This window comes from Ornithorhynchus anatinus, chromosome 1, assembly GCF_004115215.2.
Source record: "Ornithorhynchus anatinus isolate Pmale09 chromosome 1, mOrnAna1.pri.v4, whole genome shotgun sequence".
NCBI lineage: Eukaryota > Metazoa > Chordata > Mammalia > Monotremata > Ornithorhynchidae > Ornithorhynchus > Ornithorhynchus anatinus.
In genome coordinates this window covers 181,931,425-181,953,893 of record NC_041728.1, presented here as the reverse complement: position 1 = coordinate 181,953,893, position 22,469 = coordinate 181,931,425, and positions in this window count along the sequence as shown.

Sequence of the window (22,469 nt, the reverse complement as noted above, 5' to 3'; positions counted from 1 at the left end):
CTCTGACTCCAAAGCCCGTGCTCTTTCCACTGAGCCACGGAATTGGGGAGGAGGGGGAAGGCGTTTAGCCTAGAGGAGATGGAGAGTGGGAATGAATGTTTGGAGGGATTCTGAATGGTGACCGGTTTCCCTTTCTCATGGTATTTGTTAAGTGCCTAGTAATAATAATAATAAATATGGTGTTTGTGAGAAGCAGCGTGGCTCAGTGGAAAGAGTCCGGGCTTGGGAGTCAGAGGTCTTGGGTTCGATTTCCGGCTCTGCCCCTTGTCAGCTGTGTGACTGTGGGAGTCACTTCACTTCTCTGTGCCTCAGTTCCCTCATCTGTCAAATGGGGATGAAGACTGGGAGCCTCACGTGGGACAACCCGATGATCCTGTATCTACCCCGGCGCTTAGAACAGTGCTCGGCACGTTCATCCATCGGTGAAATCTATCAGGGTTCATCCATCAGGGAAATCCATCAGTGGTATTTATTGAATGTTTATTGTGATAGTTTTTAATTTGTTATGGTAGATGTTCAGACCCTGGAAGGTCTCCCTCACGGTCAGGAAGTTCTTCCTGTTGTCTAACCCCCATCTCTCTTGCTGTCATTTCACCTCATCTCCCTTTGGTTATTCCTCTGTGAACATGAAGGAAAAGCAGCACGGCCTAGCGGTTAGACCACGGGCTTGGGAGTCGGGAGGACCTGGGTTCTAATCCCCACTCCGCCACTTGTCTGCTTGGGAGGCCTTGGGTGAGTCATTTTGCTTCTCTGGGTCTCAGTTCCCTCATCTGTAAAATGAGGATTAAGACTGCGAGCCCCAAGTGGGACCCATTCCCGACCTGATTAGTGCTTAGTACAGTGCTCTGCACACAGTAAGCGCTCATTCATTCATTCAATAGTATTTATTGAGCGCTTACTATGCGCGGAGCACTGTACTGAGCGCTTGGAACGGACCATTCGGCAACAGATAGAGACAATCCTCTGCCCAGTGACGGGCTCATGCTCGATAAAAAACAATTGAATGAATTAGCTTGGCTCTCTCCTAGCGCTTAATACAATGCCTGGCATTCAGTAGGCATGGCCTAATGGAAAGAGCCTGGGCTTGGGAGTCAGAGGGTGTGGGTTCTAATCCTGCCTCCGTCACTTGTCAGCTGTGTGACCTTGGGCAGGCCACTTAACTTTTCTGTGCCTCGGTGACCTCATCTGTAAAAGGGGAATTAAGACCGTGAGACCCACGTGGGGCAACCCGTTTACCTTGTATCTACCCCAGGGTTTAGAACAGTGCGTGGCACATAGTAAGCGCTTAACAAATACCAGCATTATTATTACTATTATGAACCCTCTCATCCACCCAGGCAGACAGCTTATTCATTCCTCTCCCTCGGGACAGCAGGCAAACACCCAAAAGGAAATTAATTGCCCTCTGGGACGGAGGGAGGGGTGAATAGCAAGTTCTTAAAGGGGTGAGATTCAAGCGCAAAGGTGACGCAGAAGGGAGAACGAGTGAGGAAAACGAGGGCTTCACGATGAGGAAAGTCTCCTTCGATTTTTCCTTTTCTCTTAGACTCGTGTGGAACGGGGAACGTTTCCAGGCTGATTATCTTGCATTTAATAATGATGTCGGTATGTGTTAGGTGCTTACTATGTACAGAGCACTGTTCTAAGCGCTGGGGTAGATACAGGGGAATCAGGTTGTCCCACATGAGGCTCACAGTCTTAATCTCCATTTTTACAGATGAGGTAACTAAGAGACAGAGAGTAATAATAATAATAATGTTGGTATTTGTTCATTCATTCATTCAATAGTATTTATTGAGCGCTTACTATGTGCAGAGCACTGTACTAAGCGCTTGGAATGAACAAGTCGGTAACGGAGACGGTCCCTGCCGTTTGACGGGGTTACAGTCTAATCGGGGGAGGCAGACAGACAAGAACAGTGGCAATAAACAGAGTCAAGGGGAAGAACATCTCGTAAAAACAATGGCAACTAAATAGAATCAAGGCGATGTACATTTCATTAACAAAATAAATAAAATTTGTTAAGCGCTTACTATGTGCGGAGCACTGTTCTAAGCACCGGGGTAGATAGAGGGTAATGAGGTTGTCCCACGTGAGGCTCACAGTCTTTAATCCCCATTTTACAGATGAGGGAACTGAGACACCGAGAAGTGAAGTGACTTGCCCGAGGTCACACGGCTGGCAGGTGGCGGGGCCGGGATTCGAACCCACGACCTCTGATTCCTAAACCCGTGCTCTTTCCACTGAGCCACGCCGCTTCTCTTTATCCCAGGGGTTGGCATGGCCTAGCGGCTGGACGGGCCTGGACGTCAGAGGACCTGGGTTCGCATCCCGGCTCCGCCCCTCGCCTGCTGTGTGACCTTGGGTAAATCACTTCCCTTCTCTGGGCCTCGGTTCCCTCATCTGGGAAATGGGGATGAAGACCGGGAGTCCACGGGGGGTCTGCGACTGCGTCTAACCTGATTAGCTCGGATCTACCCCAGTGCTACCCGCTCTCAGGGTGGCACCTGGAGGGTTTCCAGTCGTCTACCAGTCTCGACTTCGGGAGGGAGAGGCAAGCGGAGGCCCGTCCGTTCCATTCCCAGCTCGGCCAGTGGCTAGCGAGCGGCAGGCCGTCGGCTACAGGTCCGAACGCCCCGGCGCTGGGCAGCGGCGGCCCGGGAGAGGGCCGACACTCAAATTTACTACACGGAAGCAGGCGATTCCGGATTTTTCCCAAGAAAACTCTGTGGATCTGCTACCGCAACGATGGAGGCGAGGCCTCCTGGGAGAGATGGGTCCGTGGCGCCGCTATGGGTCGGTCACGACGGCGTCAAACACGACAAGATCCCAGTGCTTAGAACGGTGCTTGACACAGAGTAAGCGCTTAATAATAATCATAATGATGGTATTTGGTAAGCGCTTACTATGGGCCGATCACCGTTCTAAGCGCTGAGATAGAGACAGGGTTTTCAGGTTGTCCCACGTGGGGCTTCCGGTCTTCATCCCCATTTTCCAGATGAGGTCACTGAGGCCCAGAGATGTGACTTCATTCATTCATTCAATAGTATTTATGGAGCGCTTACTATGTGCAGAGCACTGGACTAAGCGCTTGGAGTGGACAATTTGGTAACAGAGACAATCCCTGCCCACTGACAGGCTCACAGTCTAATCGGGGGACAAAAACACGGACGGACGGACAAAAACACGACAACTTAATAGCAATGAATAGAATCGAGGGGATGGACACCTCATTAACAAAATAAATAGGGTAATAGGTACGGAGCCAGGATTAGAACCCACAACCTCTGACTCCCAAGCCTGGGCTCTTTCCACTAAGCCACACTGCTTGTTCCATTATTATTATGATTATTATTACCAACTGCGGGCAGAGCCTCAGTTAGAGACGGTGAAGCAGGGTGGCCTAAAGGAAAGAGCCCGGGACGGCATCGTCAGAAGACCTGGGTTCTAATCCCTACTCTGCCATTTACCTGTTTGCTTTTTATGGTAATTGTTAGGAGCACGCTCCGTGCCAGACACTGTACTAAGCGCTGGAGTTGATACAATTTGAACCCCATCCACATCCCGCCTGGGGTTCACAGTCTTAATCCCCTTTTGACAGATGAGGTCACTGGGGCCCAGAGGAGTGAAGCGACTTGCCCGAGGTCACGCAGCAGACAGTTGGTGGATCTGGATTAGAACCCAGGTCCTTCTGACTTCCAGATCTCGTTCTTGTCTCGCCGGTATCTGACCTCTTACTCACACCCTTCCTCCTCCCTAGAACCGCTTCCCCTTTGGCATCTGGCAGACCACTACTCTAAAAAAGCAGCGGGGCTCAGTGGCAAGAGGCCGGGCTTGGGAGTCAGAGGTCGTGGGTTCGAATCCCAGCTCCGCCGCTTGTCAGCTGGGTGACTGCGGGCAAGTCACTTCACTTCTCTGGGCCTCAGTGACCTCATCTGGAAAATGGGGATGAAGACTGGGAGCCCCACGGGGGACAACCTGATGAACCTGTATCCATCCCATCACTTAGAACAGCGCTCGGCACATAGTAAGCGCTTAACAAATAGCATCATTATTATCATTAGTTTTATTATATCCATCTTCAAAACCCCTTCCATAGGGTCACACTAAATTAAACCCTCATTTCCCCTTTCCCATCTATGTCGCCTCTGCAGCTGGATTTAGCAGCACGGCCAAGGGGCTACAGCTCGGGTCTGGAAGTCCGAAGGTCCTGGGTTCTAAACCCGGCTCTGCCACATGTCTGCTGCATGACCTTAGGCTAATCACTTGACTTCTCTGGGCCTCATCTATAAAATGGGGATTGAGACTGTGATCGGGACAGGGATTGTGTCAAACCTGATTTGCTTGTACACTGCTTGGCACATAGTAAGCGCCCAACAAATACCACAATTACTATTATTATTATTCACCCAAATGCGGCACTTATGTCCATATCCATAATTCACTTATTTACATTCATGTCTGTCTTCTCCTCTAGTCTGTAAGATCCTTTTTTTAAAATGTGGCATTTGTGAAGGACTTACTATGCGCAGGGGTAGATACAAGAGAAGCAGCGTGGCTCAGTGGAAAGAGCCCGGGCTTGGGAATCAGAGGTCATGGGTTCAAATCCCCCCGGCTCTGCCACTCGGCAGTTGGGTGACTGCGGGCGAGTCACTTCACTTCTCTGGGCCTCAGTGACCTCAACTGTAAAATGGGGATGAAGACTGGGAGCCTCACGTGGGACAACCTGATTACCCCGCAGCTAACCCAGCGCTTCAAACAGTGCCCTGCACATAGTAAGCCCTTAACAAATACCAATATTATTATTAGTAGTATTATTACAAGCTAATCAGGTTGGGCACAGACCATGTCCCACTTGTGTCAGTCTTAATTCCCATTTTACAGACGAGGAAACTGAAGCCCAGAGAAGTAGAGTGACTTGTCCAAGGTCACAGAGCAGACAGGGGGTGGAGCTGGAATTAGAACCCAGGTCCTTCTGACTCCCAGGCCCGGGCTTTACCCCTTGGGCCAGGTTGGTTCCCCTTGTGGGTGGGAAACACGTCTACCAACTCTTTGCATAGTCCTCTTCCAAGTCCTTATTTATTGAGCACTTATTGTGTGCGTACTAAGCATTTGGAAGAGGGCAATATAACAGAGTCGGTAATGTTAGTATTTAAGTGCTTACTATGTGCAGAGCACTGTTCTAAGCACTGGGGTAGATACCGGGTAATCAGGTTGTCCCACGTTCATTCATTCATTCATTCAATAGTATTTATTGAGCGCTTACTATGTGCAGAGCACTGTACTAAGCGCTTGGGATGAACAAGTCGGCAACAGATAGAGACGGTCCCTGCCGTTTGACGGGCTTACGGTCTGATCGGGGGAGATGGACGGACGAGAACGATGGCGATAAATAGAGTCAAGGGGAAGAGACTCCCAGTCTTAATCCCCATTTTACAGATGAGGGAACTGAGGCACAGAGAAGTGAAGTGACTTGCCCACAGTCGCACAGCTGACAAGTGGCAGAGCCGGGACTCGAACCCATGACCTCTGACTCCCAAACCCGGGCTCTTTCCACTGAGCCACGCTGCATGTTCCCTGCCCACAACGAGCTTACAGTCCAGAGCATTTATTAATTCATTTCGTCGTATTTATTGAGCGCTTACTCTGTGCAAAGCACTGTAGTAAACACTTGGGAGAGGACACAACAACAACAAACAGACAAATTCCCTGCCCACAAGGAGCTCACAGGCCCGAGGACTTAAGCACTCGATAAGCAATCGATAAATACAATTGATTGAGCGAGTAGAATCCAGAAATCATTTTCTCCCTGGACTGAATCTGGGGCTGCGTTCTTATATATCCCCAAAGCAGGAGCAATCCCAGCCACCCTGTGTTTTGTAATAACAATTAAGAATAATAACTGTGGTTTTTGTCAAGCACTATGTGCTAAGCCCTGGGGCAGATAGAAGCTAATCAGGTCCCACCCGGGGCTCACAGACTAAGTAGCAGCGAAGACAGGGATTGAATCCCCATTTTGTAGATGAGGGAACTGAGGCCCAGGGCCTGTATCTCCCCCAGCGCTTAGAACAGTGCTCTGCACATAGTAAGCGCTTAACAAATACCAACATTATTATTAAAAGTTAAGTGACTTGCTCAAGGTCACACAGCAGAAAAGTGGTGGAGCCTCAAGGGTCAGTTCTGGGTCCCCATCTGATCGTTATAATAATAGCTGTGGTATTAAGAACTTTATTAGATGCCCGGCACTGTATTAAGCGCTGGGGTGGATACGTTGGACCCCATTTTCCAGATGAGGGAACCGAGGCACAGAGACGTGAAGCGACTTGCCCCAGGTCACCCAGCGGACACGTGATGGGGTCAAAATTCATTCATTCGTTCATTCGTATTTATTGAGCGCTTACTATGTGCAGAGCACTGTACTAAGCGCTTGGAATGGACAAATGGGTATCAGATAGAGACAGTCCCCGCCCTTTGACGGGCCTACGGTCTAATCGGGGGGAGACGGACGGACAAGAACGATAGCAATAAATAGAATCGAGGGGCAGTAAATGGAATCAAGGGGCAATAAATAGAATCAAGGGAATTCGAACCCACGACCTTCTGTCGCCCAGGCCTGGGCTCTAGGCCGGATTACCAGTAGTGCAGCAATAATAGCAGAGGTTCAATAATACATTTTCTGGGTGAAAAGGAGGGGGGGTTAATGGAATTTTAATATTTAATGAGCAGAGCTGTGGTTCAATCACTTCTGCCAGGGAATGCTTCTGATGAGATTAAGGTCAGGGAAGCACAGGTTGGATCATAAAAAATGTTCAGAAAGATTTATTTCCGTCTTCTATTCCCCACCGACAGCCACTCCCTCGGGAGAACTCATTTCTTCCCATGGCTTCAACTCCCGCCTCTCCGTGGGTGATTCCCAAATCTCCCTCTCCAGCCCCGCTCTCCCTCCTTCTCTGCAGCCTCGCATTTCCCCCTGCCTTCGGGACATCTCTAGTAATGATAATAATAAAATGATTGATTGATTAATTGATTGATTGATTGATTGATTGATTGATTGCTGTCCTGTCCCAGGTGGCCAGGTTCGACTCCCCTCCCGGGGAAGGGGGCTGAGCCGGGGTCCTGTTGCGGCAGAGGGCGCAAGGAGGGAAGGGGCGTGGCCAAGGTGTGAAGGGGCGTGGCCAGAGGGGAAGGGGCGTGGTCTGGTGGGAGGGGGCGTGGCCATGATGTGAGGGGCGTGGTCTGGGGTGAGAGGGCGTGGTCTGGTGGGGGAGGGGAGTTGGTTTGGTGGGGGAAGGGGCGTGGCCATGATATGGGGGTTCAATGCCAGGGCATGGAGGGCGTGGTCTGATTGTAAGGGGCGTGGTCTGGTGTGAAGGGGCGTGGTCATGGTGTGAGGGGGCGTGGTCTGATGGGAGAGGCATGTCCGGGTGGAAGGGGCGTGGTCTGGGTGAGGGGCGTGGCCATGGTGTGAAGTGGGCGTGACCGCGGTGTGGGTGGGCGTGGTCTGGTGTGGAGGGGCGTGGTCTTGTGAGAAGATGCGTGACCATGGTGTGAATGGGGGAGTGGCCAGGGCTGGAGGGGCGTGGTCTGGTGGGAGTGGGCGTGGCCATGGTGGGAGGATGGGTTGCCAGGGTGTGGATTGGGCGTGGTCTGGTATGATGGGTGTGGTCATGGTAAGAATGGGCGTGGTCTGGTGTGGAGGGGCGTGGTCTGGTGAGAATGTGGGTGACCATTGTGTGAATGGGGCGTGGCCAAAGTGAGGAGGGGCGTGGTCACGGTGTGAAGGGTGTGGTCGGGTGCGAGGGGGCGTGGCCAGGATGGGGAGGGGCGTGGCCTGGTGTGAAGGGGCGTGGTCTGGTTTGGAGGGGCGTGGCCACGATGTGAAGGTGCACGATCTGGTGAGAAGGGGTGTGGCTAATGTATGATGGAGCGTGGTCTGGTGTGAAAGGGAGAGGCCTGGGTGGGAAGGGACGTGGTCAGTGGTCGGAGTGAGGGGGGATGTGGGCGTGGCCAGGGTGGGAGGGGGCGTGGTCTGGTGGAGGTGACGTGCCCAAGGTGGGAAAGGGGCGTGGACTGGAATTGGGGGCGTGGCCTAGGGTGGGGGCGTGGTCAGGGACCTGCAAGGGGATGCTCAGAGAAGGGGGGGCGCGATCAGATGAAGCAGCGGGGCTCAGTGGAAAGAGCCCGGGGCTGGGAAGTCAGAGGTCATGGGTTCGAATCCCGCCTCTGCCCCTTGTCAGCTGGGTGACTGTGGGCGAGTCACTTCACTTCTCTGGGCCTCAGTGACCTCATCTGGAAAATGGGGAGGAAGACTGGGAGCCTCACGGGGGACCACCTGATGGCCCTGTAACTATCCCAGCGCTTTGAACAGTGTCCTGCACGTAGTAAGTGCTTAACAAATACCAACATTATTATTATGAAGGGAGCGTGGTCAGGGAGAGGGGCGTGGTCAGATGCGGGAATAAAATAAAAATAGTGGTATTTGTTAAGGGTTTACTAGATGCGAAGCACTGTTCTAAGCGCTGGGGGGATAGAAGGTGATCAGGTTGTCCCCCGCGGGGCTCACGGTCTTCATCCCCATTTCCAGATGAGGGAACTGAGGCCCAGAGAATAATAATAATAATAATGTTGGTATTTGTTAAGCGCTTACTATGGGCAGAGCACTGTTCTAAGCGCTGGGGTAGACACGAGGGAATCAGGTTGTCCCACATGGGGCTCACAGTCTTCATCCCCATTTTACAGATGAGGTAACTGAGGCACAGAGAAGTTAAGTGACTTACCCACAGTGACACAGCTGACAAGTGGCAGAGCAGGGATTCGAACCCCTGACCTCTGACTCCAAAGCCCGTGCTCTTTCCACTGAGCCACGCTGCTTCTCTAGTGACTTGCCCAAAGTCACCCAGCTGGTAAGTGGCAGAGTAGGGGTTCGAACCCATGACCTCTGACTCCCCAGCCCGCGCTTTTGTCACTGAGCCACGCTCCTTCAGTGGGAGCGTGGTCAAAGGTGGCTGGGGGTGTGGTCTCTATCTGTTGCCGAATTGTCCATTCCAAGAGCTTAGTCCAGTGCTCTGCACATAGTAAGCGCTCAATAAATACGATTGAATGAATGAATGGTCAGAGAATGGGATGGGAGTGGGGCTGGGGAAGTCGGGGCGTGGTGAGAGGGAGGTGAGAAGCAGCGCGGCTCAGTGGAAAGAGCCTGGGCTTTGGAGTCAGAAGTCATGGGTTCGAATCCTGACTCCGCCACTTGTCAGCCTTGTGACTTTAGGCAAGTCACTTCACTTCGATTAGACCGTGAGCCCGCCATTGGGCAGAGACTGTCTCATCTCTGTTGCCGAATTGTCCATTCCAAGCGCTTAGTAATTAATTAATGTTGGTATTTGTTAAGCACTTACTATGAGCAGAGCACTGTTCTAAGCGCCGGGGTAGATACAGAGTCATCAGGTTGTCCCACGTGAAGCTCAGTCTTCATCCCCATTTTACAGATGAGGGAACTGAAGCCCAAAGAAGTGAAGTGACCTGCCCAGTCACATAGCTGACAAGGGGCAAAGTCGGGATTCGAACCCATGACCTCTGACTCCCAATCCCGGCCTCTTTCCAGTTAGCAACGCTGCTTCTTCGAACGGTGCTCTGCACGTAGTAAGCGCTCAATAAATACGATTGAATATGAATATGAATATTCTCTGGGCCTCATCTGTCAAATGGGAATGGAGACTGTGAGCCCTACGTGGGACCGGGACTGTGTCCGACCCGACCTGCTTGTATCCTCCTCCAGGAGGCCTTCCCAGACTGACCCCCCCTTTCTCTCTGCTCCTCCTCCCCTCCGCTTGCCCCCTCTCCGGCCCTCTGATCTTCCCCCTTCCCCACCCCTCAGCACTGTGCATATTTGAATAGATTATTTATTGCCCTATTTATTTTCTTAATGAGGTGTATAGCTCCATGATTCTACTGATCTTGATGATGTCTTGTTTTGTTTCTCTATCTTTGCCTTTGCAGTCGGTCTCCCCCCTTTCGACTGTGAGACCGTTATTAGGCAGGGATTGTCTCTCTCTGTTGTCTAACTGTCCATTCCAAGCGCTTAGTCCAGTGCTCTGCCCACAGTAAGCGCTCAGTAAATAATATTGAATGCCTGGTGACTACTTGCTTTGTTTTGCTGTCTGTCCTCCCCCTTCTAGACCGTGAGCCCGTTATTAGGCAGGGCTTGTCTCTCTCTGTTGTCCAATTATCCATTCCAAGCGCTTAGTACAGTGCTCTGCACACAGTAAGTGCTCAGTAAATACGATTGGATGAATGAATGAATGAGTATTCAATTCAATAGTATTTATTGAGCGCTTCAATAAATTCGGCAACAGGGACCATCCCTGCCCATTGACGGGCTTACAGTCTATCCACCCCAGAGCGTAGTACAGTGCCTGGCACACAGTTAGGTGCTTAACAAATACCATAATTAATTAATGAATTAAGGTGGGTGTGGTGGGAGGGGGAGGGGGCTTGGCCTGGGGGAGATGGGACGAGGTCGGAGGGCTGTGCGGGGCAGGAGTAGGAAAGGGGGCTTGGTCAGAGGCCGGGGTGGGCCCGGATGGAGGAGGCCACTACCCGGGCGAGTGGCTGGAGTGGTGGTGTCCTCTGTTAATAATAATTTTAAAAAATGGTATTTGTTAAGCGCTTACTATGTGCTGAGCACTGTTCTAATCGCTGGGGGAGATACAGGGTCATCAGGTTGTCCCACGTGAGGCTCCCAGTCTTCATCCCCATTTTCCAGATGAGGTCACTGAGGCCCAGAGAAGTGAAGTGACTCGCCCACAGTCACACAGCTGACAAGTGGCCGAGCCGGGAATCGAACCCATGATCTCCGACTCCCAAACCGGGCTCTTTCCACTGAGCCACGCTGCTTCTCCAGTAATACAATAATAATGATGTTGGTATTTGTTAAGCGCTTACTATCTGCACAGCCCTGTTCTAAGCGCCGGGGTAGATACAACATCATCAGGTTGTCCCACATGAAGCTCCCAGTCTTCATCTCCATTTTCCAGATGAGGGAACTGAGGCCCAGAGAAGTGAAGTCACTTGCCCACAGTCACACAGCTGACAAGTGACAGAGCTGGGATTCTTCCCCCTATCCCAGCCCCATAACACTTATTTACATCTCTGTAATTTATTTTTAATTGATGCCCCTCTGTCCCACTCTAGACTGCAAGCTTGTTGTGGGCAGGGAATTTGCTTACTGTTGTACTTTCCCAAGCCCTTAGTTCAGTGCTTGGCACACAGTAAGTGCTCAATAAATTCGACTGGCTGAACGAATGAAAGTTGGGGTTCTTGGACTGTGTGTGGAGGAGTTCCTGCCCACGTCCTACTGAGGGAGGGTGGCCGTGGGCGGATACAGAGGGACGGCCCCAAAACAGCGAGTGGGCAGTCCCAGGCAGATACGCTGACTGCGCGAGAGGACACTAGGGAAGCAGCGTGGAAAGAGCCCGGGCTTGGGAGTCAGCGGTCATGGATTCGAATCCCGACTCCGCCACTTGTCAGCTGGGTGACTGTGGGCGAGTCACTTCATTTCTCTGGGCCTCCATTCCCTCATCTGGAAAATGGGGATGAAGACTGGGAGCCTCACGTGGGACAACCTGATGACCCTGTATCTACCCCAGCGTTTAGAACAGTGCTTTGCACCTAGTAAGCGCTTAACGAATACCAATATTATTATTATCATTATTGTGGGCAAGTCACTTCACTTCTCTGGGCCTCAGTTCCCTCATCTGGAAAAGGGGAATGAAGACTGTGAGCCTCACGTGGGACAACCTGATGACCCTGTATCCACCCCAGCGCTTAGAACAGTGCTCTGCACATAGTAAGCGCTTAACAAATACCAACATTGTTATTAGGGGCAGTTTCAAGCCCCGAGCACGAGGTTTCCCCCAGCACCTAAGGGTGAATAATGGTTCGTCATCAAAGGGCGAGCTGACCTGGAGCTGCCACAAACACTCAGGCCGATCGGGAAGCGACACAATACCTAGGGGCATGACAACTAGTACAGTGCTCTGCACATAGTAAGCGCTCAATAAATACTATTGAATGAATAAAAGGAGAAGAACAAAGGACCTGGAGCCTTTCCCTCTGCTCGAGGGATGGCCCGCCACTTTTAAATTCCTGGCGTTATAATTGGGACGGGGGGGTGGGAGTCGGGAGTGGAATAAAGAAGCAGCGTGGCTCAGTGGAAAGAGCCCGGGCTTGGGAGTCAGAGGTCACGGATTCTAATCCCGGCTCCACCGCTAGTCAGCTGTGTGACCTTGGGCAAGTCACTTGACTTCTCTGTGCCTCAGTGACCTCATCTGTCAAATGGGGATTAAAACTGTGAGCCCCACGTGGGACAACCTGATCACCTTGTATCCCCCCCGTGCTTAGAACAGTGCTTTGCACATAGTAAACGCTTAACAAATACCACAATTTTTATAAACTTGCTTTGGGCCTGTTTAGCCCCTCGGAGTAATTCTTTCCTCACCAAGGTCCTGAAGCGTGGTAGTCGGTAAGGGATCGCCAACATTTTTGGCCCCCAACGTGGGGCTCGAGGGGTCCCATTGAGTCTCTTTCCTGAGGGTGGGGAGAGTGGTCAGTTCAGACCCCCTCGGTGTTGCCCTTGGATAGGGGGTTGTCCGAAGGGACGATAGACCGGACGCCGCCAAGGACTGCATTTGCAGTTGAGGACTGTGGCAGTCGGGGACTGCGGATTTGCGGGCGAGGCCTGGGTGACTTTGAGAGGCAAAGGTGGATTTACAGCTCAGGTAAGACACCACGGGGCAGGGCCCTTCTATTCCCCCCGACTCCCCACTCGGTTGTTTACTGAATCCTAAGAATAAAGATAAATTTGGCCTTCCGTCCTTGAGGACTGAACACTTAATCTTTCTTTGCACAACCGAGTGGCCCCAGTACAAACTCGAGGATCGAGAAATCTGGCCAGAGCATGAGTTTCTAAATTATAATACGGTTCTCCAGCTGGACCTGTTCTGTAGGCAGCTGGGAAAGCGGTCGGAGGTTCATTCATTCATTCAATAGTATTTATTGAGCTCTTATTATGTGCAGAGCACTGTACGAAGCGCTTGGAATGGACAATTCGGCAACGGATAGAGACCATCCCTGCCCATTGACGGGTTCGCAGTCTAATCGGGGAAGGCAGACGGACAAAAACAAAACAACTTAATCAGGATAAACAGAATGAAGGGGATGGACACCTCATTAACAAAAAAAAATAGGGTAATAAAAATGTATCCAAATGAGCCCAGTGCTGAGGGGAGGGGAAGGGAGAGGGGGAGGAGCAGAGGGAAAGTGGGGAAAGGGGGCTTAGCTGAGGGGAGGTGAAGGGGTGGGTAGAGAGGGAACAGAGGGAGCAGAGGGAAAAAGGGAAGCTCAGTCTGGGAAGGCCTCTTGGATGTCCAGGCTTTCATGGCACTCAGTCTGAGTCCGGAGGGTAAGGGGTGCCATATTTGTTTTACTGGATCTCCCAAACCCTCGACCGCGGGTTCGGCCGGGGAGGAGGGAGATTTACTATTGGATCTGAAACCCCACTCAATGAAACCGTCTTCCTCTTCTCCTTCCCCTCCCCTCTGCCGGCACCTCAGACCTCTCCAGCGCCCACTACCCCTATTATTTACCCACCGCTCCCAAACCCACTGCTCTATCCCCCTCCCCCGTCTCCCCCTTCACAAGCCCCGACGCCGCATCTGAGCCCACCACATACTCGACAGGGCACCCAATTTGGACTCCCGGGGACACTGACTAAAAATCTCCACAACAAAAACCTCCTTTGTCCACTTTGTGAGGTTGCAGGGGAAGGTAATAGGGTTTTGAGCGTGCCAGCCCCCTTTAGCTTAACTGAATTAACCCAGGCGAAAAATCAAATGGGCTCATACACCCAGGAGCCTAACCGCTTCAGGGATGAGTTCCAACGCCTGACCCTTCAATACGATCTATACTGGGAAGATATGAATATGCTTCTCTCCACCTGTATGACCCTCCCTGATAAGAAGATGGTGTGGAATCTGGCAGTCCAGGAAGGAGATAAGCGGATGGTGGAATCTCAAGGATGCCACCAGATTGGAACCACGGCGGGAAAAACCAGACTGGGATTATCAGGAAGGGAGCAGGGATAGGAGGTTGAGAGACATAATGGTAGCCCTACTCCTTGAAAAGGAAAAGGGAATTAAGAAACAAGTGAATTAAGACCAACTAAAAGAGGTTATTCAAGGGAAGGACGAAAATCCTGCTGCGTTCCGGGGTAGACTAACGGACTCGTTATCCGACAATATACGAATGTGAATGTAGATTCTCTTGAGGGCTCGGTGGTTCTGAATATGCTTTTTATCAGCCAGTCATTCATTCATTCATTCATTCATTCATTCATTCATTCAATAGTATTTATTGAGCGCTTACTATGTGCAGAGCACTGTACTAAGCGCTTGGGATGAACAAGTCGGCAACAGATAGAGACGGTCCCTGCCGTTTGACGGGCTTACGGTCTAATCGGGGGAGACGGACAGACGAGAACGATGGCAATAAACAGCGTCGAGGGGAAGAACATCTCGTAAAAACAATGGCAACTAAATAGAATCGAGGCGATGTACAATTCATTAACAAAATAAATAGGGGTAACGAAAATATATACAGTCGAGCGGACGAGTACAGTGCCGGTGGGGGATGGGAAGGGAGAGGTGAGGAGCAGAGGGAAAAGGGGAAATGAGGCTTTAGCTGCGGAGAGGTAAAGGGGGGATGGCAGAGGGAGTAGAGGGGGAAGAGGAGCTCAGTCTGGGAACGCCTCTTGGAGGAGGTGATTTTTAAGTAGGGTTTTGAAGAGGGAAAGAGAATCAGTTTGGCGGAAGTGAGGAGGGAGGGCGTTCCGGGACCACGGGAGGACGTGACCTGGGGGTCGATGGCGGGACGGGCGAGACCGAGGGACGGCGAGGAGGTGGGCGGCGGAGGAGCGGAGCGTGCGGGGTGGGCGGTAGAAAGAGAGAAGGGAGGAGAGGTAGGAAGGGGCGAGGTGATGGAGAGCCTCGAAGCCTAGAGTGAGGAGTTTCTGTTTGGAGCGGAGGTCGATAGGCAACCACTGGAGTTGTTTAAGAAGGGGAGTGACACACCCAGATCGTTTCTGCGGGAAGATGAGCCGGGCGGCGGAGTGAAGAATAGACCGGAGCGGGGCGAGAGAGGAGGAAGGGAGGTCAGAGAGAAGGCTGACACGGTAGTCTAGCCGGGCTATAACGAGAGCCCGTAACGGTAAGGTAGCCGTTTGGGTAGAGAGGAAAGGGCGGATCTTGGCGATATCGTAGAGGTGAAACCGGCAGGTCTCGGTGACGGATAGGACGTGTGGGGTGAATGAGAGGGACGAGTCAAGGATGACACCGAGATTGCGGGCCCGAGAGACGGGAAGGATGGTCATGCCATCCACGGTGATAGAGAAGTCTGGGAGAGGACCGGGTTTGGGAGGGAAGATGAGGAGCTCGGTCTCGCTCATGTTGAGTTTCAGGCGGCGGGCCGACATCCAGGTGGAGACGTCCCGGAGGCGGGAGGAGATGCGTGCGAGCCTGAAGGGAGGGGGAGAGGACAGGGGCGGAGATGTAGATCTGCGTGTCATCTGCGTAGAGACGGTAGTCAAAGCCGTGAGAGCGGATGAGTTCACCGAGGGAGTGAGTGTAAATGGAGAACAGAAGAGGGCCGAGAACCGACCCTTGAGGAACTCCGACAGTTAAAGGATGGGAGGGGGAGGAGGCTCCGGCGAAGGAGACCGAGAATGATCGGCCAGAGAGGTGAGAGGAGAACCAGGAGAGGACAGAGTCCGTGAAGCCGAGGTGAGATAAGGTATGGAGGAGGAGGGGATGGTCGACGGTGTCAAAGGCAGCAGAGAGGTCAAGGAGGATCAGAATGGAGTAGGAGCCATTGGATTTGGCAAGAAGGAGGTCACGGGTGACCTTAGAGAGAGCAGTCTCGGTAGAGTGGAGGGGACGGAAGCCAGATTGGAGGGGGTCTAGGATAGAATGGGAGTTAAGGAATTCTAGGCAGGGGATATACGTGGGAAACTGCAGAAAATGCAGCTGGGCCCCCAAACCCCGATGGCAGATCTTGCCCAGGCCTTCAGGGTCTATAACAACCGCGAGGAAGATCGGGAGCGAAGAAAAGACTCCAGCATCCGGCTTCAAGCCCACACTCAGACCAACATGATCGTGGCTGCCTTGGGGATTCGCCCGGCAAACCAAAAAGAGGGATCGGAGACCGCACAGACCTGGTATAAATGCAGGAAACCCGGACTGAGATTGACGGGTCCCTGGGGCCGGCCGGCCCTGGGAGATGATCACGGAGGCCGAGCTCAGGGTGAAGATGGAGATCGTGGGTAAGACCGTTCAATTTTTTAATTGATACAGGGGCTACTTACTCGGTATTATCTTCTTTTGGGGGTGGAATGGAACCATCGGAGGTAACTGTCATGGCGATAGACGGGAGAAAGAGACCATGCAGGGCTACGGCCCCGATCCCTTGCTTGTCAGAGGAAGGGGTCCTCTTTACCCATTCTTTCCTAATCATTCCGACGTGTCCAGTGGCCTTGCTAGGCCAGGATATTATGTCTAAATTGGGTTCTACTTTCTCCCTGCAGGCCCTAATAGGGGAAGCCGTAGGAAAAGGGAGCAAATCTCCACTGGATGAAGAGATCAGTCCTCAGGTCTGGGACACCGGCGTGCCAGGGCAGGCAGTCCACCCTGAGCCTGTGCGTATCTCCCTTAAACCATGAGCTGCTTACCCTTGCCAGGCTCAGTACCCCCTTCCATCTGCCTCCTGGGAGGGACTGAGACCCACTGTGGAAAGGTTTCTCCAGCATGGACTGATTCGGCCACGCCAATGACCCTGTAATACCCCGGTGCTCCCAGTGCAAAAGCCAGACGGCACGTATCGCTTCGTGCAAGATCTCAGAGGGGTGAACGAAAGCGTAGGCCCTATCCACCCCGTGGTTCCAAACCCAGACAATCCGTTATCCTCTCTCCCCAGCCACCGCGACATGGTTCTCAGTCATTGACCTAAAAGACGCATTTTTTGTATTCCCTTAGCCCCAGAATCACAATTCTCTTTGCCTCTACTTGGGGGGCCGCCAATATACATGGACAGTGCTCCCCAAGGGTTTAGGGATAGCCCACAATTACTCAGGTTGGGCCAAGCGAAGGATTTGACACTCTTGATCTTAGCCCTAGCATTCTAATCAGTACGTCAACGACCTCCTTATCTGTAGCCCCAGTGAAGAAATGGCCAGGCACGCCTCCGTGCAGACTTTAAACCACCTGTGCCAGGCGGGATATCGGGTCTCTAGAAAAAAGGCCCACTGATGCCAAAGGTGAGTACTATTCCTAGGCAATATTATTACCCCCGGATGTAGGTCCTTGGGCCCTGAAAGAATACGACCAACTGCTGACTTCCCGGCAACTCCGCGCCTTTCTAGGAATGGCAGGCTACTGTAGGCTATGTATCCCTAATTTTGGCCTAATTGCTAAACCCATGTACGAGGCCTCGGTCCAAGATCACTTGGATTGGGGCCCGGATCGGGAAACGGCCTTCAAGACCTTGAAACGACGTCTCTTTGCCTGCGTTGGCACTCCCAAACCTAGAGAAGCCATTCCATTTATATGTAGATGCAAGACAAGGCCACTGTGTCGCAGTTCTAGGCCAACACCGGGGGGTCATCTCTGTCTACCTTCTCTCTGGTACCTCCTTGGTGGCTCTCTGGCTTTCCATTGCCTCAGTGCCTCCCGTCTCCCAAGTGTACCCTGTGCTTTGGGGCTGCTCTCCCCACCCATTCAATTTACCCACTCCCTTGGCCTGGAAGTCCGTAACCTTGGCCACCCAGGCCAACGCCATCCTGTGGTGTGTCCCCCCTTCACCTCCTCTCAGCTAAGCCCCTTTTCCCCCCTTTCCCTCTGCTCCTCCCCCCTCCCTCCCCCCGCCCCAGCACTGTGCTCATTTGTATATACTTTTATTACCCTATTTATTTTGTTAATGAGGTGTCCATACCCTTCATTCTATTTATCGTGATTAAGTTGTCTTGTTTTTGACCGTCTGTCTCCCCCAATTAGACTGTAAGCCCGTCAGTGGGCAGGGATGCTCTCTATCTGTTACCGAACTGTCCATTCCAAACCCTTAGTACAGTGCTCTGCACATAGTGAGCGTTCAATAAATACTATTGAATGAATGAATGGTCAACTGGGCTCCGCATCTCACCTACGACCCCGGTACCCATTTGCTCTTGGCATCCTGCCATTCGCCTCGGATCTATTGGCGCGGTCCTCGTATAATCTTTCAGCCGAGCTCTCTACGCTATCTAATCTCACTGGCTCATCTCTTTCGGACCTACAGACGGAGGTATCCTCCCTCTACGAGGTGGTCTCGTGGAATCACATGGCCTTGGATCTGCTCCTAGGGGCTCAGGGTGCTGTCTGTGCCGCAATCAAATCTATCTTGCCACTTCTGCTCCGCCAAGGCCGGATCCTTGCAGATGTTTCTCAACTCCAACAGTTGGCCTTCAGAACCTCTCACCCTGCTGCACCTGGCACGGGAACCTCTTGGTCCTGGTGGGCCTGGCTAGATTTCTCCTCTAGGCCAGGATGGATCCGGACGCTCCTGAGGAGCACACTTACTTCCCTACTCCCGTTATGTGTTCTTGTTCTGTTAGGAGGCTGCGTTCTGAAGGTGGCCCAGAGCTACTGTAGAGAAGCAGGGTGGCTCAGTGGAAAGAGCCCGGGCTTGGGAGTCAGAGGTCATGGTTTTTATTGATGCCCCTCTGCCCCGCTCTGGACTGCAAGCTTGTTGTGGGCAGGGAATTTGCTTACTGTTGTATTGTACTTTCCCAAGCCCTTAGTACAGTGTTTGGCACACAGTAAGTGCTCAATAAATTCGACTGGCTGAATGAATGAAAGTTGGGGTACTCAGACTGTGTGTGGGGAAGGAGTTCCTGCCCACGTCCTACTGAGGGAGGGTGGCCGTGGGCGGATACAGAGGAATGGCCCCAAAACAGCGAGTGGGCAGTCCCAGGCAGATACGCTGACTGCGCGAGATGACATTAGGGAAGCAGCGTGGCTCAGTGGAAAGAGCACGGGCTTGGGAGTCAGAGGTCATGGGTTCGAATCCCGGCTCTACCACTTGTCAGCTGTGTGACTGTGGGCGAGTCACTTAACTTCTCTGTGCCTCAGTGACCTCATCTGTAAAATGGGGATGAAGACTGTGAGCCCCACGTGGGACAACCTGATTCCCCTGTGTTTACCCCAGCGCTTAGAACAGTGCTCGGCACATAGTAAGCGCTTAACAAATACCAACATTATTATTATTATTAAGTCACTTCGCTTCTCTGGACCTCCGTTCCCTTCTCTGGAAAACGGGGATTAAGACTGTGAGCCTCACGTGGGACAACCTGATTACCCTATATTCATTCATTTGTTCATTCAATAGTATTTATTGAGCGCTTACTATGTGCAGAATGCTGTACTAAGCGCCTGGAATGAACAATTCGGCAACAGATAGAGACAATCCCTGCCCATTGACGGGCTTACAGTCTAATAGGGGGAGACAGAGGGACAAAAACAATAGCACTAAATAGAATCAAGGGGATGTACATCTCATTAACAAAATAAATAGGGTAATAAAAATATATACATATGAGCAAATGAGCACAGTGCTGAGGGGAGGGGAAGGGAGAGGGGGAAGAGCAGAGGGTCTGGGATGGCCCAGGGTAGGGTCTGGGAGACATCCCGGGATCCTAATCATTTAGGTGGGACGGTTGATCAATATGGAGTCAGGTCACAGTAAGCCTAATGAATGTTTAACTATATTGCGGACGGACGAGGGTGTCCTTCTGGTACAAAAAGGAATGACAGGAAAAAAATTATTGCCGTGTCATAAAGTACGGACCCAGTTTCAAGATCAAACCGGCCATTATACCTGGCCTGAAGGAGGTTCCTTTGATCCTCAAATTCTCCAAAGACTCCGGGACATCCTCTGTGTCTCTCGTGCCTGGGATATGTGTTGCTGGTATTTATGGGCCGAGGCGGGAACACGAGAAAATCCTGCCAGTGTTCCCGGAGCACTAGCTACCCCTGAAACTTCTATTCTTGGGTGCAGTTCTCCTCAGCCACCTGGACTATATCCTCAGTTGCCCATTGCCCCCTCACTTAGCCCTTCCCCACCGTCCTATCTCCCATCGGTGCAGCCACCACCCACAGTCATGGCCCCGGTCCAGGTATCTCATCGACAGATCCCTGTCGAGGGTGGACAGTTAATCGTCATTTCCTTTCGCTCCCATATCCCATTCCAGCCCCAGACACTGTTGCTGTGGCAACAGAATACTCCTCCCTTAGCCCAAAATCCTACGGAGGTCCATAGACGAGTTTTGGGCATCTTTAGGACCCATTCTCCAACCTGGGCAGATGCAGAGGAGCTGTTGGAAGTTTTTTTTACTAGAGATGAGAGGCAGCATATACGCTCCCAGACCGTAAAATTAGAAAGTGAAGGCCAGCCCCATGTGGCTTGGCCAATTGCGGATCCTAACTGGAACTTGAATGTGGAAGGAGACTGGCAACGCCTCACATAGGCTCGTCAGACCGTATTAATCGCCATTCAGGAGATAGGTAGAAAACCTCCTGATTGGGATTTCTTTCATGGGCTGAGGCGGAAGGACATAGAGACCTCAGACGAATTCTTCAATCGATTAAGTGAAGCGGCTGAGACTTTAGTACAGTTGAATCTGGAAAAGCAAATAGAGAAGCAGCATGGCTCAGTGGAAAGAGCCCGGTCTTGGGAGTCAGAGGTCGTGGGTTCTAATCCCGGCTCTGCTGCTTGACAGCTGTGTGACTTTGGGCAAATCACTTAACTTTTCTGTGCCCCGGTGACCTCATCTGTAAAATGGGGATTAAGACCGTGAGGCTCACATGGAACAACCTGATTACTCTGTATCTATCCCAGCGCTTAGAACAGTGCTCTGCACGGAGTAAGCGCTTAACAAATACCGTCATTATTATTTGGATAATGATCAGGACATCAAGGCTCTGGCTACTACCTTTGTTAAACGAGGGAAATCTAATTATTTTGATAAATTTATTCCCGGATGGAGTTCTAAGCCCCTTACCGAACTCAGAGGGACGGCTCGTCATGTAGAGACTATGCGACAGGACAATGCAGCTAAGGTCCTGGTAACCCAGGCACCCAGAAACTCCCCGAGGACCACTGAACTTGAAAAATTGTCTGATTCTCTATGGCAATTTAAATGAGGACTCTGGAATTTGTGCCAGGACTGTCTGTACATCAGAACCTCTCCTTTTCTAGATGGCATGTCTTTGCTTTAGGCCTTTTTCCCCACTGTGGGCATGGAAAGTCTCTCTCGCTCCCTTTTCAATCTCTCCGCTGAGCTCCATCTGTCAGCCAACTCCACGGGAGACGCCATCACCGCCCTTCAGTCGGAGTTAAGTTCCCCGTCCCGTGTGGCCCTAAGGAACCGAATGGCCTTAGACCTACTCCTCGCCAATCAGGGAGGGGTCTGCGTGGTCCTAAACCAGTCCTGTTGTTTCTACCGGGATGAGTCGAGTCGCATCGAGACTGACGTTCAGAAAATCACAACTCAAATGGGTCGCCTGCCTTCCCAGCACGACTACGCTTCTGGGTCCTGGTGGGATTGGTTGGGACTCTAGAACACGCCTGTTTGGTTGGAAAATTTGACCAGTGGACTAATTGCCTTTGTCCTCCCTATTATATGTGCCCTTTTCCTGGTTTGCTGTGTCGTTCATCTTCTTAAGCTGATTTTCCAAAAGGCGGCCCGATAGGATCATGCTGTTGCGCCCGTCAGGAGCACCCCTCACATGGGAAGACCTTCTCGAGATGACCCAGAGCTCGGACAAGACCTACAGCTCCCCATAGGCGCCGTTTCTCCCGGAAGACCTCAGTACCTCCTCCCTCCTCACCTCCGACAATCTAATTCTCTTCCCCTCTTCAAATCCCTACTTAAAGCTCACCTCCTCCAAGAGGCCTTCCCAGACTGAGCTCCCCCCCCCTTTTTCCCTCTGCTCCCTCTATCTCCCCCCTTCACCTCTCCACAGCTAAACCCTCTTCTCCCCCCTTTCCCTCTCCTCCTCCCCCTCTCCCGTCCCACCCCCTCGGCACTGTACTCGTCCCCTCGACTGTCTATATCTTCATCACCCTATTTATTTTGTTTAATGAGATGTACATCACCCTGATTCTGTTTATTTGCCATTGTTTTAATGAGATGTTCTTCCCCTTGACTCTATTGCCATTGTTCTTGTCGGCCCGCCTCCCCGGATTAGACTGTGAGCCCGTCAAAGGGCGGGGACTGTCACTATCTGTTACCGATTTGTACATTCCAAGCGCTTAGTCCAGTGCTCTGAACATAGTAAGCGCTCAGTAAAAACTATTGAATGAATGAATGAATGTACCTCGAGGAGGGACAT